Source organism: Loxodonta africana, chromosome 11 (assembly GCF_030014295.1).
Source record: "Loxodonta africana isolate mLoxAfr1 chromosome 11, mLoxAfr1.hap2, whole genome shotgun sequence".
Classification (NCBI taxonomy): domain Eukaryota; kingdom Metazoa; phylum Chordata; class Mammalia; order Proboscidea; family Elephantidae; genus Loxodonta; species Loxodonta africana.
In genome coordinates this window covers 54362337-54377551 of record NC_087352.1, presented here as the reverse complement: position 1 = coordinate 54377551, position 15215 = coordinate 54362337, and the positions used below count along the sequence as shown (strand labels likewise).

The following is a 15215-nucleotide window of genomic DNA, read 5'->3' as shown; positions in this document are numbered from 1 at the left end:
AGTGTCTCCCAACCTGGGGGGCTCATCTTCCAGCACTATATCAGACAATGTTCCGCTGCTATTCATAAGGTTTTCACTGGCTAATGCTTTTCAGAAGTAGACTGCCGGGTCCTTCTTCGTAGTCTGTCTTAGTCTGGAAGCTCAGCTGAAACCTGTCCTCCATGGGTGACCCTGCTGGTATCTGAATACTGGTGGCATAGCTTCCAGCATCACAGCAACACACAAGCCCCCACAGTACGACAAACTGACAGACACGTAGGGGAAAATGACATAGTGAATTTAAATTCTATTGTGTTGCAGACCCACTTGGAAACCTTCATAGAGGAGACTAAAGTGTTCCCAGCTTTATAATATTATCTCGCAGCTTTAACTGATTTTACTGACAAACTGAACTTGGGTTTCTTTACAACCCCCCTCCCCTTTTATCCCTACAACACAGTTTCTTTCACAAGACAAGTCAAATTCAATTTCTGTGAACTTCAAGGGATGATTAAAATTGAAGAATTTATTGATAAAATGATGTTTGAAGTAAGCGAATGATATTCTAGAAAGTATTTTTATCGCATAGTAATTGTATTTTACTATAATCAAATTCTCGTGATAGCATTAAAGTGGTCCAAAAAACTGAATTTTAATGGTGCTTCAGAAAGGCCTTAAAATTTCATGGATTTCCACTATCAGGACCAAAGCTACCCATACATTCCTGCTTATGTAATTGAGGAAACTTACAAGATTTGCTCAAATAAAGTCTACAATATAGCACCACCACAGAATCTGAAGTATTGCCTTGTTGTATGTAAGAAGTTATTTTTAAAGAAGGCCCTGTATGAAAGATGCTTTATAGGAGAATGACATTAAGTTGATAGATAATGGTACAAGCCAGCACAGATTTCATTCTGCTAAATGAATAAAGAGCAGAAATCAGGACTGGGGAGCAAATGTATGCAAATCAGGTGCAATCTGATCAATGTGAGGGCTAGGAACTGCACAAACCTGCACAGAGTCCTCAGAAGCCAGGTGCAGGTGGGGCACATTGGGGATGTGTCCCAGGAGATAAAGGAGCAGGGTGAGGACAGAGGGTGTTTCCTGAGTAGGAGAGGATTGTAAGGGTCAGGTAGAAGGGGAAGTGTGGACATGCAAAGAAAAAAATATACTCAACTTTAACAATTTGGCACAGGATAAGCACTTTTTGCAAAGAGAATTCTGACATTTTCATGCTCTTTTAATCTGTAATCTTTTTTCCTTTGGAGAGATTACTTGAAGTATTCAGTGTTTACTGTCTGTTATTGACAGCTACCTCTTACTCTCTTTAGGGTTTTTCCCACCCCGACCCCAGATTCTCTAAACATTATTAAGTAGCTGTGTTATAATCTTAATCTATGCAGGTATTAATTTAATCTACTAACTTTTTTCAGAGCCCTGGTGGTGCAGAGGTTAAGAACTCAGCTGCTAATCAAAAGGTCAGCAGTTCAAATCCGCCAGGTGCTCCTTGGAAACCCTATGGGGCAGTTGTACTCTGTCTTATAGGGTCGCTATGAGTCAGAATCTTCTCAATGACAATGGGTTTGGCTTTTGGTTTTTTTGGTATGCACAAGGCTTAGAAGAAAAAAATATGCATAATAATGATCTCTAATCTTAAAAAGCTCGTGGTCTAATCATTAGACTCTAATCAGCAGAGCTAGACTAAGTAAATAACTAGTTTATGGTATGATAAGCACAATAAGATTGAGGTATATTCAGGGGCTACAGAAGCATAGAGGAAATAAATAGTCATTTTCATTGATAGTAAATTCCATGTGGCCTTTTTCAGGAGCTCCTTTTTGGGAGATGTAAGGAGATTGGAAAGAGAGTACAGATTACCTTTTAATCTATTATGATTGGTCTTTGATTCAGGAAGATGCCCCTAGAAAGGAAGAAGTTCATAAATAGTTTCCCAACGTCATAATTGCCAAAACAGATATTCAATGATGTTGAATTTCAAAATTAGTAGCTAACTTGCCCATTGGTATTTGTTAATAAAATCCAACAGAAAAGATAATACATTCTTATGAATACCTGAGAAAATGTTAGAAGGTGATAGAGAAACTCTTTGGACTCTTTTCTTGTGTGCCTCTGATTGTTTTAATTTTGAAGTTTTCTGGTTTTTCTTAGAATTATGGTTTAGGGCTGCAGTCAGAGTTTCCTTTGCACGTCAGTAGAATACATAGTTGACTTGGTAGTGTTTGGGGAACTGTGAATAGTGTTTTCTAGCAGGGCTGCATTTTTCTGGAGGCTCTAGGAAAGAATCCATTTTCTTGCCTTTTCCTTCTTCTAGAGGTAGCCTACATTCCTTAGCTCGTGCCCTCTTCCTCCATCTTCAATTCAAACAGCATAGTATCTCTCTTGTCTCTGACCTCTGCTTTCGTTCTTAACATCTTCTCTCTCTGACTGATTCTCCTGCCTCCCTCTCATAAGGAACCTCATGATTACATTGCGCCCACCTGGATAATCCAGAATAATCTCCCCATCTCTAGATTCTTAATTTGATCACATTTACAAAGATTCTTTCACCATATAAGGTAACATACTCACAAGTTCCAAGAAAGAGCATGTGGACGTCTTTGTGGCCATTATTCAGTCTACTGCAAAAGGTAAATACTTTAAACCCTGCTGTGATCAGTCAGCATTATTTCAGTTAGAGAACATTTAGCTTTACAGGAAAAGGTTTTTAAGGATACGGACCCAACACTGCCAGACTAGATTAGATTGAGAAAAGAGGCTAGAAACGATATTTTTGAATGGTTAAAAAAAAAAAAAATGCACAGTGCAAATTTTGTCAAGGGTAAAGTCCAAAGCAATGCCAGTTTCACAGCTTCATCTTCCTTTTCTTTAGGTGACACTGTTTGCTAAAGTCTTATAATGTCTTATGTACTTAATGTTTATGGCTTTGAAACCATAGATTTCAAAGTCAGATTAAAACATATGGCCAGAGAAAAAAGGTAAATTTATAGTTTTCCTTTTCTGCAGTGATTATTCTTAAAGGGTATCTCGTTTCAATTAATGCCTTTAGAATTAGACCTTAGTTTTTGTTTGTTTCTTTTGCTTTTTGTTTTATTTTGAAATGGACATGGAAATAAAGTAGTCCAGGCCTTTACAAAGGAAGTGCAGCCCATTACACATTTGAGATCATATTAGTACGTAGTGATGGACCAAACCTGACACCCAGGTTTCCTGTCTCCCAGTTCATTTCTCTTTCCACTATATCTGTTATCTCAGTGATTTGCCTCTGAGTTTAGATCGACATGTACAAACTACCTTTGAGCTTTTTCTTTTCATAAACCGGTTATCTGTGAGCCAGAAGCATTTTCTTAGTACATTCAATAAACTACACTGATGTACTCAGATCTGTGGGGAGTCATAAAGGAAGATCATGCCCGTCATCCAGAAGTGCTTCTTTCCATTGCTAAAGAACTTGAAAATACCCAAGATAGACAGCTAGGGATTCTTTCCAAAAAATCCATACATCATTTCCCATAGTAAACAAGCAGCCTACCTCACCTATTTCCCTTACTATTACAAAGTCAGGATTTGCCCTGAAGCAAAACTCTTTTTATCCAGGACTATGAATAAAGAGACATCTCTTACACAGTCTGACAACTTGAATGATTCACTTTCCACAAATGAGTAGCAGAAGGACAGCATTTATTTATTTATGCTTTAAACACCCAAGAGAGTAAAAATAGTTTTCATACTGTTTGTGAATTGCTCATGCATAGCATACATTTTGGGAACCAGTTAAATCCTGAATCGTCTCAATGTACTCTCTGTTTATCCACGTCCCAGACCCAATTGCTGCCCATCTCTGCCCTGCTCTGTGTCATGGGAGGCTGATCATTTGGTACTGTATCACACAGGCTCTCTTGGTAGCTGACTTCTAGGGTGTTTGCCCAATGGGAAGCACCAGCAGGAGAAGATAGATAGGATCTTGGGAGAAGAGGGTGGTTAGGGCCTTTTTTCCCCACTTCCTGTTGTTACTGAATTTCCAGTGGCTGTGTCCTCCATGACTGCAGCTGTGTCAGGTGGCCTCTTCTCCATGGCTCCTACTCTCAGTGGTCTCAGGATGGGAACTACTATCCCTTTTGCCCCTTCAAATTTTCCTGTGGACATGACTTCCCTCTGTTGACAATCTCTGATTGCTTCACTTAATCCAGCCTACACACCTATAACTCGCCTCTTTAATAAATATCTGCATTTGGACCATCCGAGTTGAATTCTGTTTCCTAACTAGCCTAAATCATTGATAGATGCTTTTCTTTCTTTGCAAAAGGAAACTCAACAGCAATTTGACCATCTTTATAGCCTCCCTTTGCTCTGTTATACGTATCTTCTACTCGTCTGTCTGGAGCCCTGGTGGCACAGTCGTTAAGAGCTACGGCTCCCAGCAAAAGTCTACAGTTCAGATTTACCGGCCACTCCTTGAATAACCCTATAGGGCAGTTCTACTCTGTCCTTTAGGGTCACTACGAGTGAGAATTGACTTGAAGGGAATGGTTTTTTTTTTTTTTTTTTTAACTCATCTGATCATTTCAGCTAGCAGAGAGTGGATCTGGGGTGAGGATAAACAGAGAATAAATTGAGATGGTTCAGGACATTAGCAGGTTCTCAAAATGTATGAAAGCATGACTAATTCAAAAACAATATGAAAATTATTTTACTGTCTTGAATATTTTATAGCATAAATAAATAAATGATCTCCTTCAGCCTGCCGGGCAAAAAGATCTCAAAGCAGGCTGCCTGAGTTACTCTGAAATGGGTTGCTAGGAAGATCAGTCTCTGCCTTTTCCTTATCCAGGATCTCAAAGCCTTGGCAAATAGAATAGTGGATAAGAAATAGTAGAATGCGGATAAGAAACCACATAATGTATTACATAGGCTGTTTAGACCAGAGTCTCCGGGAAGGAGTATACCTTGGCAGTCCTGCCCTTGTTTTAATTCTTCTATCAACACCCATGGAAACAGCAGTCAGGAAATCAAAAGACAAATTGCATTGGGCAAATTGGCTGCAAAAGACCTCTTTAAAGTGTTGAGGACTAAGGTGCACCTGACCCAAGCCATGGTGTTTCCAATTGCCTCGTATGTGTGCAAAAGCTGGACAATGAATAAGGAAGACCGAAGAAGAATTGATGCCTTTGAATTGCAGTGTTGGTGAAGCATATTGACTACGCCATCAACTGCCAAAAAAATGAACAAATCTGTTTTGGAAGATGTACAACAAGAATGCTCCTTAGGAGCAAGGATGGTAAGACTATGCCTCACATACTTTGGACATGTTATCAGGGGGAATCAGTCTCTGGAGAAGGACATCATGCTTGATAAAGTAGAGGGTCAGCGAAAAAGAGGAAGTGCCTCGATAAGATGAATTGACGCACTGGCTGCAATGATTGAGGGTTAATGCAGGACTGGGCAGTGTTTCGTTCTGTTGTGCATAGGGTCGCTATGAGTCAGAATAAACTTGATGGCACCTAACAGCAACAACAATATACGTTGCAACTGTTGTTTCCCTTCATGGCCTGGCTCTTTTTCTATGGTGTAAACCCAACTTAACCTCCTCTGTCATCCTTCCCCTCAAAGGTGGAGTTAACTGATAAGTTGGGCCAACTTATCATTACTATTTATTTGATTTGAAGATTTTTTTTTTTTTCATAGTGTGGTAGCTCAAATGCAGGGAGTCCTTTTACCAAGGCAACCAAGTGTGGAATATGAACGATATAATTTTGAGCAGGAATCTGAACTCAATTTTGCCAGTTAATTTATGTATTCTGGGTAATAATTTTTCTAGTAATATGAATTCAGACCATTCCCAGGTTTTATCTTTCTTTTCACAATTTTCTCCTCAAGTTCTCGTGCATTGGCACTTTCTCCTACATTTACCACCTTAATTTTCTGTTTGCTTTCTTCTCTTCTGATATATTAGCTATCCCTTTAAGCAGTCCTTCCCATTCAATACATTCACCTCCCAATAACTTCAAAAAATGTATTTGGTATATTCCTTTACGGAAAGTATAGACAGGTCCCTTAAGTAACAACAGAAAATTAAATACAGGAGATTGACTTTTTCAGCAATGTAACTGAGGCACTTTTCTATATTGTTTAGACAATGTTATTTATGCATGATACATGGTGTAAAATACACCCATATTCTTGAATAGCTATTCATATTGCTGTTAATATATCTAATCTTAGGGTTTGAATAGATCTTAAATTCCATTTTGTCCCATAGTCATTCAATTTTTGAAATTTCTGTTTGTGGTCTAGATACCCAATGTACATTGAATAAGGAATCTTGGGAAAATGTACTTTATTCTTCCAGCATTTATTAACCATCTACAGTGATCCAGGAACTGGGATAGATTTTAGTATTATAAAGTTTAATGAAGCAGAGTCCTGTCCTCCAGTTTCCTCCTGAGGGATCTGGGGTATTTAAAGTACTTGTAATACAAAGTATTATGGTAGAAGCTGTTGGAGTGGTAATGTGAAGGGGTTGATAACTCTGATGAGGATCACCAGTCACATTTCTTACAAATGATGTGGATATTGAAGAATGAATCATAGTGCATCAGGCTGGTAGGAAGGGAAAAGGTTACATAGAGGAGGCCATGCTGCCAAAGACATACAGAAAGCAAAGGTACTTACCAAAAGGGCTTGACAGTGGTCTGTGGGGATGGAGCCAGCTGTGTCCCTGAGTCAGCATCCCACTGTCTTTTGTTCTACCCTTTCTCTCTTTCACTTGCTCAAGAAGCCCTGGGTTCCACTCTAGATATTATCCTATCTTTCCCGCTCTGTATCACCCCAAAGACCTTAAAAGAATATTTTCAATTGAGAATTCAATTCCTCACCCCATCCGCATCCATACATCAGCCTGTGGAAATTAGATTTGAACAACACCATAAAATTATTTTGTAAATGTGGTTAAGAAAAGCTGCTATTGCCGAAACTGATGGGATATTTACAGGTTTCTTATAATTTTACTAAAGTTGCCAAATAAAATACAGCACAGCCAGTAAAATTAAAATTTCAGATTAAAAATGAATTTTCTTAGGATAAGCAGGGCCCAGGTAATATTTGGAGTATACTTATACTAAGTATTATTTGTTGTTTATCTGAAATTTAAACTTAACAGAGAGTCTCGTAACGTTGCTTCCTAAACCTGGCAACTCTTTATCTGTCATCTCTGCAGGTGGGATTCTTTGGGGCACTTCTTTCCACTCAAACTCTCTTGTCCTTTGGCATGTAAGATGCATTTTTTTTTCTAATGATCCTACTTATCATACTCTCCTGACCTGCATTTCTACACTCTTGACATTTCTAAAACTTCAGATTCGATCATATTTCTTCATTGCTCAGTGCTCTTTAATAACATCTTCTTTTCTGCAGGTTAAGCTCAGAACTTTAAATCTGATGAATCACACCCTCTACCGCCTGACCCCTGCCAGCCACTTCAGTCTTATTTCTGAGGGATCAGAGAAGGCTTTTGGTCTGGCTTCACCATTGCATCATGCCTTTTGCATCGTAGGTGTTCGAGGAGTGTTTGCCGTGTGAATGAGATAAGGACAGAATTCCCACAGGTTTAAACCTGTCCGTGATGTTGTGGAACATTCAGTGTGGACTAATGAGATAGTTCTTAACATATGAGGAACTTGATTTCACACATTGTATTTGAGCAACTAGGAGCTCTGGTGGCACAATGTTTAAAAGCCTTGCCTGCTAACTGAAAGGTCAGCAGTTCAAACCCACTGGCAGCTCCACAGAGGAAAAGACCTGCTCCAGTAAAGATTTCAACCTAGAAAACCCTGTGGGGCAGAACTACTACTCTGTCATAGAGGGTCGCTATGAGTCAAAATCGACTCAATGGCAATTTTTTTTTTTTTAATTTCAGAAACTATATAAGAACCACGTTTTCATGAGATTTGTGTATGAGTGTCTATATGTATAAATATTTAAGTGTTGTATTCTGTTGTACATAGGGTTGTTATGAGTTGGAACCGGCTCAACAGCACCTAACAACAACAACATACGCCGTCTTAGTGCGTTTCCTGTGTATATGCATTTAAATATTTACATGTATAGACCCTCATACACAAATCCCATGAAAACATGGTTCTTTATTATATATAGTTTCTGAAATTTAGAACAACAACAACAAACATTGCCATTGAGTCGATTCTGACCCCTAGCGATCCTACAAGACAGAGTAGAACTGCCCCCATGGACAGCGTATACTTATGTAAATATTTCACTATATTGAACTTGCTTTACTATTTGGCATAGTCAAGAAATATTGATATTCTGGTGGTTTAGATTTCTGAATAGTTAATCATTATTTTTGTAACATTTAAAATAGATTGGAACCCTAGTGGTATAGTGGTTAAGAACTTAGGCTGTTAACCAAAAGGTTGGCAGTTTGAATCCACCAGCCACTCCTTGAAAATCTTATGGGGCAGTTCTACTCTGTCCTGTAGGGTTGCTATGAGTGGAATCAACTCGATGATAATGGTTTTTTTTTTTGAGAGACCTGTGTTTAAACTGCTAATCTAGTGTCCCAAAGCTCAAAAATATCACACAGTATATTAAATGATCTCCAAGGTACATATGTCATATAAATCTCAATGATTTTAACCAATAGAGATTTTTCCCCGTAGAGAGCTGAAAAGTTATTATTGTTTAGAACCTAGTAAAAATAATGTCTCTCTTAAAGTTTAAGGACTGCTTGAAGCATTGCTATCTGTTAAACAAGTATGGCAAATTTAACTTTCCTGATAATGTGTATGAATGAAAAGAAATTATAAACAGAGGAAGTGGTTACCTACCATTAATAAAAGAACTCCTTTTGGCATGCTGTAACCTAAGCACTGGAAGAATTCATGTTGGGCCACACAATTCCATTTGAAGCCTCTGTAGAATTATTTCTATTTAGTTAGTAACAAGTGGTGCTTAGGGTATTATTAGCCAAAATGACAACAGCAGTGCCCTGCTGTGCAGAGAAAGATCAAGGCATCTCCTTTAAGCATCATCTTTAAAAGTCTGGCTCCTAAAACTAACATTGTGAAGCTTCAGTTCTTTTGAATTGAGACTCCAGGGAATAAGAAAGGGTCATAATTAGTAGCCAGGAATTGCTGCTAAATTTGTTTATTTGCTGATTTTCCACCACTTTCTATAGTATGTAAATGAGATTTTACTTTAAAAAAAAAAAAATCACACTCTGAGACAGCTGTTCTAGCCCAGGGGAGGGGGGAAAATACACACTGCTTTTTCCTTGGCCTTTTCTTCTTCTTTAGCCCAGCTTCTAAAACCTCGATTGAATTTTTCAAGAATTCTCCATGCAGAATTCTGATTGAATTGTCACCATATAAGAGCTTACTGCTTTGTAGCTCCCTTGCTACCCATTGAACATTATGAACCAGGCTCAGGAAATTAGCTGGCTCAGCACCGTTGGGATTGTGGGCTGTTTAGCAATGGATGCCTAATTCCCTATGACTCTAGTTAGTAGAATTGGCTTCAGAGCAACATGAATATAATGTCCTCAGAAAGGAGACTGAACATCTTTCCAATGTTTCTGTATCACCATGAGATACACAGGGAGGCAGACACACACACACACGTCCTCTTCCCAGAATTTCTTCCTGGGAAGCATACACACTGGAAGAGAAAAATGGAGAGAGGGGAAAAGGAGGAACTCACTCTGATGAGAAACTTCAATTTTCAATTCCTCCACCTCAGTCTCTTTTACCCTATTGCATTCTGCAATATCCCCTTACAAATGAATCTGTGACCATAGCCTCAGATCTCTTGTGAGAACCTCCTTAGGCAGAAAGAAGTTAGGCATCTTAGGGTTGACACTTGGCAGTGATGATCAAGGGGGTAACATTTTGTTCTTTCCTTTCTCTTAACTCTGGAGTCTCTTTTCCAGGTACACAGTCTCTCTGTGAAACAAAGTTAGCATGACACTCAGGCATGGCTTCCCCAAGTGCATTTGCACTCTAAAAAAATATGGGTATCTCCCCCGCCCCATGTCAGAAGCCCACTGCGCTCTGTAACCTGATTGAAGGTGAGCTCAGAAAGTAATTCACACTAAAGTGCTGATAACTAATTTGAAGTTAATATGACCTCTCTCAGATTTCGAACTGCCAAGCTTTCTGAGAGGAGAGGCAATATATGACCATCCAAAAAACCCAAACCCATTGCTGTTGGGTTGATACCAACTTATAGTGACCCCATAGCATTTCCAAGGCTGTAAATCTTTACGGAAGCAGACCGCTACATCTTCTCCCATGGAGCCACTGGTGGTTTTAAAGCATTGACCTTTCAGTTAGCAGTCATGGATTTTAACCATTGTGCCACCAGGGCTCTGTTATATGACCATAAAGGAATAGTAATATCTACTGGTCAAATATAATCAGCCTGGTAGGTGTTTGAAAGAGAAACTGTGGGGCAGAGGAGGTAACTCCCTTTTCCTTCATGTTCTAAACCAGAGTCTGGATAAGTGATATATCATACTTATAAACTGAATTATTATTTTTAAATTTTGTCTTTCACAAATATGCTGCCATGGGACGAATTTGTAAATTATGGTAATAATTAAAACACCATTAAATAAACATAAATATGCTAAAATTTTTACTAGTCTCAAATTGCTGCTCTGTTTTAGGATAAAACACACCTAGAGGGATATATGCCCCAAGACCCTCTATTCTGGAAATGGATGTTTTATCAGCTGTTTTAAAAGTATTTTTATATTGAGACATATTCAAATATGTACATGAAAAATTCTCCTATGTTTCTTTTAAAAGTAGTCCCACTATAGTTTTTTATTCCATGTACATGTCAAAATTGATATGTCTATATAATAAATGGAAACCCTGGTGGCATAGTGGCTAAGTGCTATGGCTGCCAACCAAAAGGTCGGCAGTTCAAATCCACCAGGTGCTCCTGGGAAACTCTATGGGGCAGTTCTACTCTGTCCTCTAGGGTTGCTACAAGTCGGAATCGACTCGACGGCAGTGGGTTTGGTTTTTTTTTAATATAATAAAAAATATGTATCCATATATTAATATAGAGTTCTTTTTTGTGGTAATTCTGTTCTATTAATATACAGTTCTTTTTTTGTGGTAATTCTGTTCTATATAAAGCCCCTCAAATACTGAATCAGCAAATAATGAGCCATCTTTGTTCAACTTCAGCTGTGAATTTTTCACAGTCTCGTGTATGTGCTAGTTGGATCTACAATGAATACCCATAAAAGCAGCAGTCAAGAAATCAAATGATGTATTGCATTGGGCAAATCTGCGAAAGACCTCTTTAAAATCTTAAAAAGCAAAGATGTCACTTTGATGACTAAGGAGCAACTGACCCAAGCTATGGCGTTTTCAATAACCTCATATGCATGAGAAGGCTGTACCGTGATAAAGGAAGATGGGAGAAGAGTTTATGCATTTGAATTGTAATGTTGGTGAAGAGTATGAATATATCATGGACTGCCAGAAGAATGAACAAATCTGCCTTGAAAGAAATACAACCATAATGCTCCTTAGAAGCGAGGATGGTGAGACTTTGCCTGGCTTACTCTGGACACATTATCAGGAGAAAGCAGTTCCTGGAAAAGGACGTCAGCTTGGTAAAGTAGAAGGTCAGTAAAAAAGAGGAAGACCCTCAATGAGATGGATTGACACAGTGGCTGCAGCAATGGGATCAAATATAGCAACGATCTTGAGGATGGTGTAGGACAGGACAACGTTTCATTCTGTTGTATGTAGGGTCACTGTGAGTCACAGCTGATTACATGGCACCTAACAGCAACAACTCCCACATGCATGTCTGCAAATGAACAGAAAAGCACCAGGAGTATTTTAGGGAACAGGCAAATCTACAGATAAGAAAATCATGCGGATCCACTGTATATTATGTCCGCATATATATTTGCAATGTATGTGCATGTGCATGATTGAATACTGGAAAAAAAAAGTGGAACTCCAACACTAAGTAAGTAAATCTACTTCGTGTGTGTTTTCCTCTTTCTTCAGTGCTGTTAATACATATGCACTTCTCTTTGAGGGCACATGGTAGAGCAGCTGCCTTCTTTACCTTCTCAGTGGTACTTGATATTTGTCTGGTGCTTAGAATTAATCCTTTTTGGTGGTGGTTAAGCTTGCTTGCTCTTTTACATTACCCTCGGACACATCCTAAATATTGTTTTGAATAGTTCTCTACTATGTATATATTTTTATGTGAGTGTACCAGACCATGCAGTATGTGGCTGTTGCATTCCAAATGGAAAGAGGGAATAATCCAGCCATGGTAACAACACAGACCAGATACATTCAGCATTCATATGCCTTTTGACTACTTAGCCATGTTTTCCTGCTTACACAGTTCAGGAAATTAATAGATACTCAATAAACATTTGTTGAATGGATAAATGAATGATAAATGGATGCATTTTGCGCCTTTCATTGGGTCGGTCTTTATACAAAATTTCAGCATAATACATTCTAGAGGGATAGGGTAATAGCCACAGATATTTTTTTAATTTAAAATTATTGATGTTTAATGATTAAAGGAATTATAAAATATTCAGACTAATACCAATAGTAAAGTTTTGTTTTTGACTTAGCATACATACATTAGCGTGAATGTTTAAATCACTGCTGAAGTGTGTTAAGCTTGCGATAAATACTGCCACCTACACCTTGAGAACATCAGTGTGTCAGTGGTAGAATTCTCACTCTTCATGCAGGAGACCTGGGTTAGATTCCTGGCCAGTGCACCTCATGCATACCTACCACACGTTTGTCAGTGGTGGTTTTCGTGTTGATGTAATGCTGAACAGGTTCCAGTGGAGCTCCCAGGCTAATACAGACCACGAAAAAAGGTCTGACAGTCTACTTCTGAAAACTAAAAACTCTAGACAATGAAAATCCTATAGATCACAGCTGGCCCATCTGCAACCGATCATGGGGATGGTTCAGGACCTGGCAGCGTTTTGTTCTGCTGTGCATGGAGTCACCATAAGTTGGGGGCCAACTCCACAGTAGCTATCAACAACAACAAAAACAACACCTACATTCCATAGTTTCCCCCCACCCCCCGAACTGGCACATACAGTAATGCTAGTTATCCACTTTGCTTGACCTGATCATGTGTCCTGGCAAAGTAGGATTTTGCTCTTCCTCTCCCATCTTTCTGCTCCCTAAGTGGAATGTTACATCCCTGCCCCTTTCCTTTTGAGAGCTCCAGCACTGGGTCTACTCATTCCCTGATGAGACTAGCATGTGATTCTCTCTCCTGCCTATGCTGTGATTTCCATGCGGTTCACAGAGGCACAGATCTTAGCATCTGAAGAGACCTTAGTGATCTGTAGACTGACTAACTGACTGTGGTCAGGAAGTTACCTTCTTCACCTTTTAACAGAAGAAACCTCTGGCAGGGCTAGAAAATGAATGTACTGGATTCAAAACATGGTACGGATGGAGCAGGTGAGAAGTCTAGAACTTCAGGACTCTTGTATGACCACCATGTGTTCATTTGAGGCCTCTTTCACATCTGTGAGTGACACATGCAAGTGTTTTGTAAAGTTCATTCAATAGATCAAAGGAGACACATTACGGACTTTTTCCTGGACTTTGTGTTGGTCCATTTATGTGCTTTGTGTGTGTTTTAGTAACATGTGACATTTATAATAGGTGCCAAAGATAGATGACAGTTAGGTTTAGTCCATAAACACTTTTTATGCCAGAGGTTATTTTTTTTTAAATGAAAGTATACTACATGCTGAAGAGTGCGCTCTATATGTATACAGCAATGTTTTGACTTTTATCTTTATGAAAAAGCAAGGACTTTGGATACTAAAAGGTGTCCGATTAAGAAAAACCTTGATACGAATTGTATGGCAGCTTGAAATTCTGGTCTGCCAATCAGTAATGGAATTTGTCAGTGTGCAAAGGTAGAAATAAAGACGCATCAGCTAATGTTTTTCTTGTAGGCTATTGGGTCGCTTTGAGCCAGAATCAACTCAACGGCACTGGGTTTGTTTTTTTGGTTTAGCATGGTGTCAGTACACCTGGGTCTTCTGTCGCTAATATTGTTGGGTGGCAGTTGTGGGGAGACAATGAAATAGGGCATCATTAAGGTCCATTCCAGCTGTGACAAGCTGTTAATGAAATGTTGATCATCAAACGGAAAATGTGCATTTTGTTGGTTAAAGGAGCGGCATTTGCATGAGGCTTCCCAGAACTACTCTGGATGTTAATAAGTGCCAGAGGACTTGCAGCAAATCAAAATACAAGTGCACTAAAGTGAATTTATAAGAAAAAGGATGATTATTGTGCTTGAAAAGCCACAGGAAGGCCTGTAGAATCTAATGCAGGGAGGCTGTGAGAGTATATGAGAATAAACATGAAGGGTGGTATCTGAACCTGCATGGTAAGAGGAACCCAAATGATCCAATATGTTTCCCTGTCATTTTCCACTTGCAACATGGACAGCTAATTTGTATTTTTCAGTTTTCATTTTGAAACAAAACCCTGAAATGATGAGGGCGATGGAAGACCCAAGACCCTTGGAAGGGAATTGCATTGTGACATCTCATCTTTAACTTTAAAAACTGTAATTGACTTTTAGTAATTTTATGTGAAATTATATTCTGCTGTGTTACGTCACTTAAAAAATACTCCGGGGAGGCGGAGCCAAGATGGCGGACTAGGCAGACGTTACCTCGGATCCCTCTTACAACAAAGACACGGAAAAACAAGTGAATCGATCACATACATAACAATCTACGAACCCTGAACAACAAACACAGATTTAGAGACGGAGAACGAACTAATACGGGGAAGCAGCGATAGTTTCCAGAGCCTGAAGCCAGAGTACCAGCCAGGTACGGCACAAGCACAGAGACCTGCTCCACCCTCCTGAACTAACCCCGGGAGGGGGACGAGCCGGTTCCACGGGCGGCGTGGGACGCAGCCGGTAGGAGAAGTCCCCGGGAGGCAGTGACTGATCTTGGAGCAGAAAGAGCAGCATCCGAGCCGGGGAACCATCCCGCAGGGATTTGGACTGCACGCAGGTACGCCATAAACACGGAGAGTTGCTCCACCCCCTGAACTAACCCCGGGAAGGGGACCAGCCGGGTCGTGTGGGCGGCGTGGGACGCAGCCGGTAGGAGAAGTCCCCGGGAGGCAGCG

General features: G+C 39.6%; 1 protein-coding gene across 1 annotated transcript in view; it reads left to right on the top strand.

Annotated features, from left to right (window-relative positions):
• Positions 1 to 15215, top strand: part of LOC100667292 (netrin receptor DCC) — a 706905-nt gene that overhangs the window by 234229 nt on the left and 457461 nt on the right. The window lies entirely within an intron of this gene.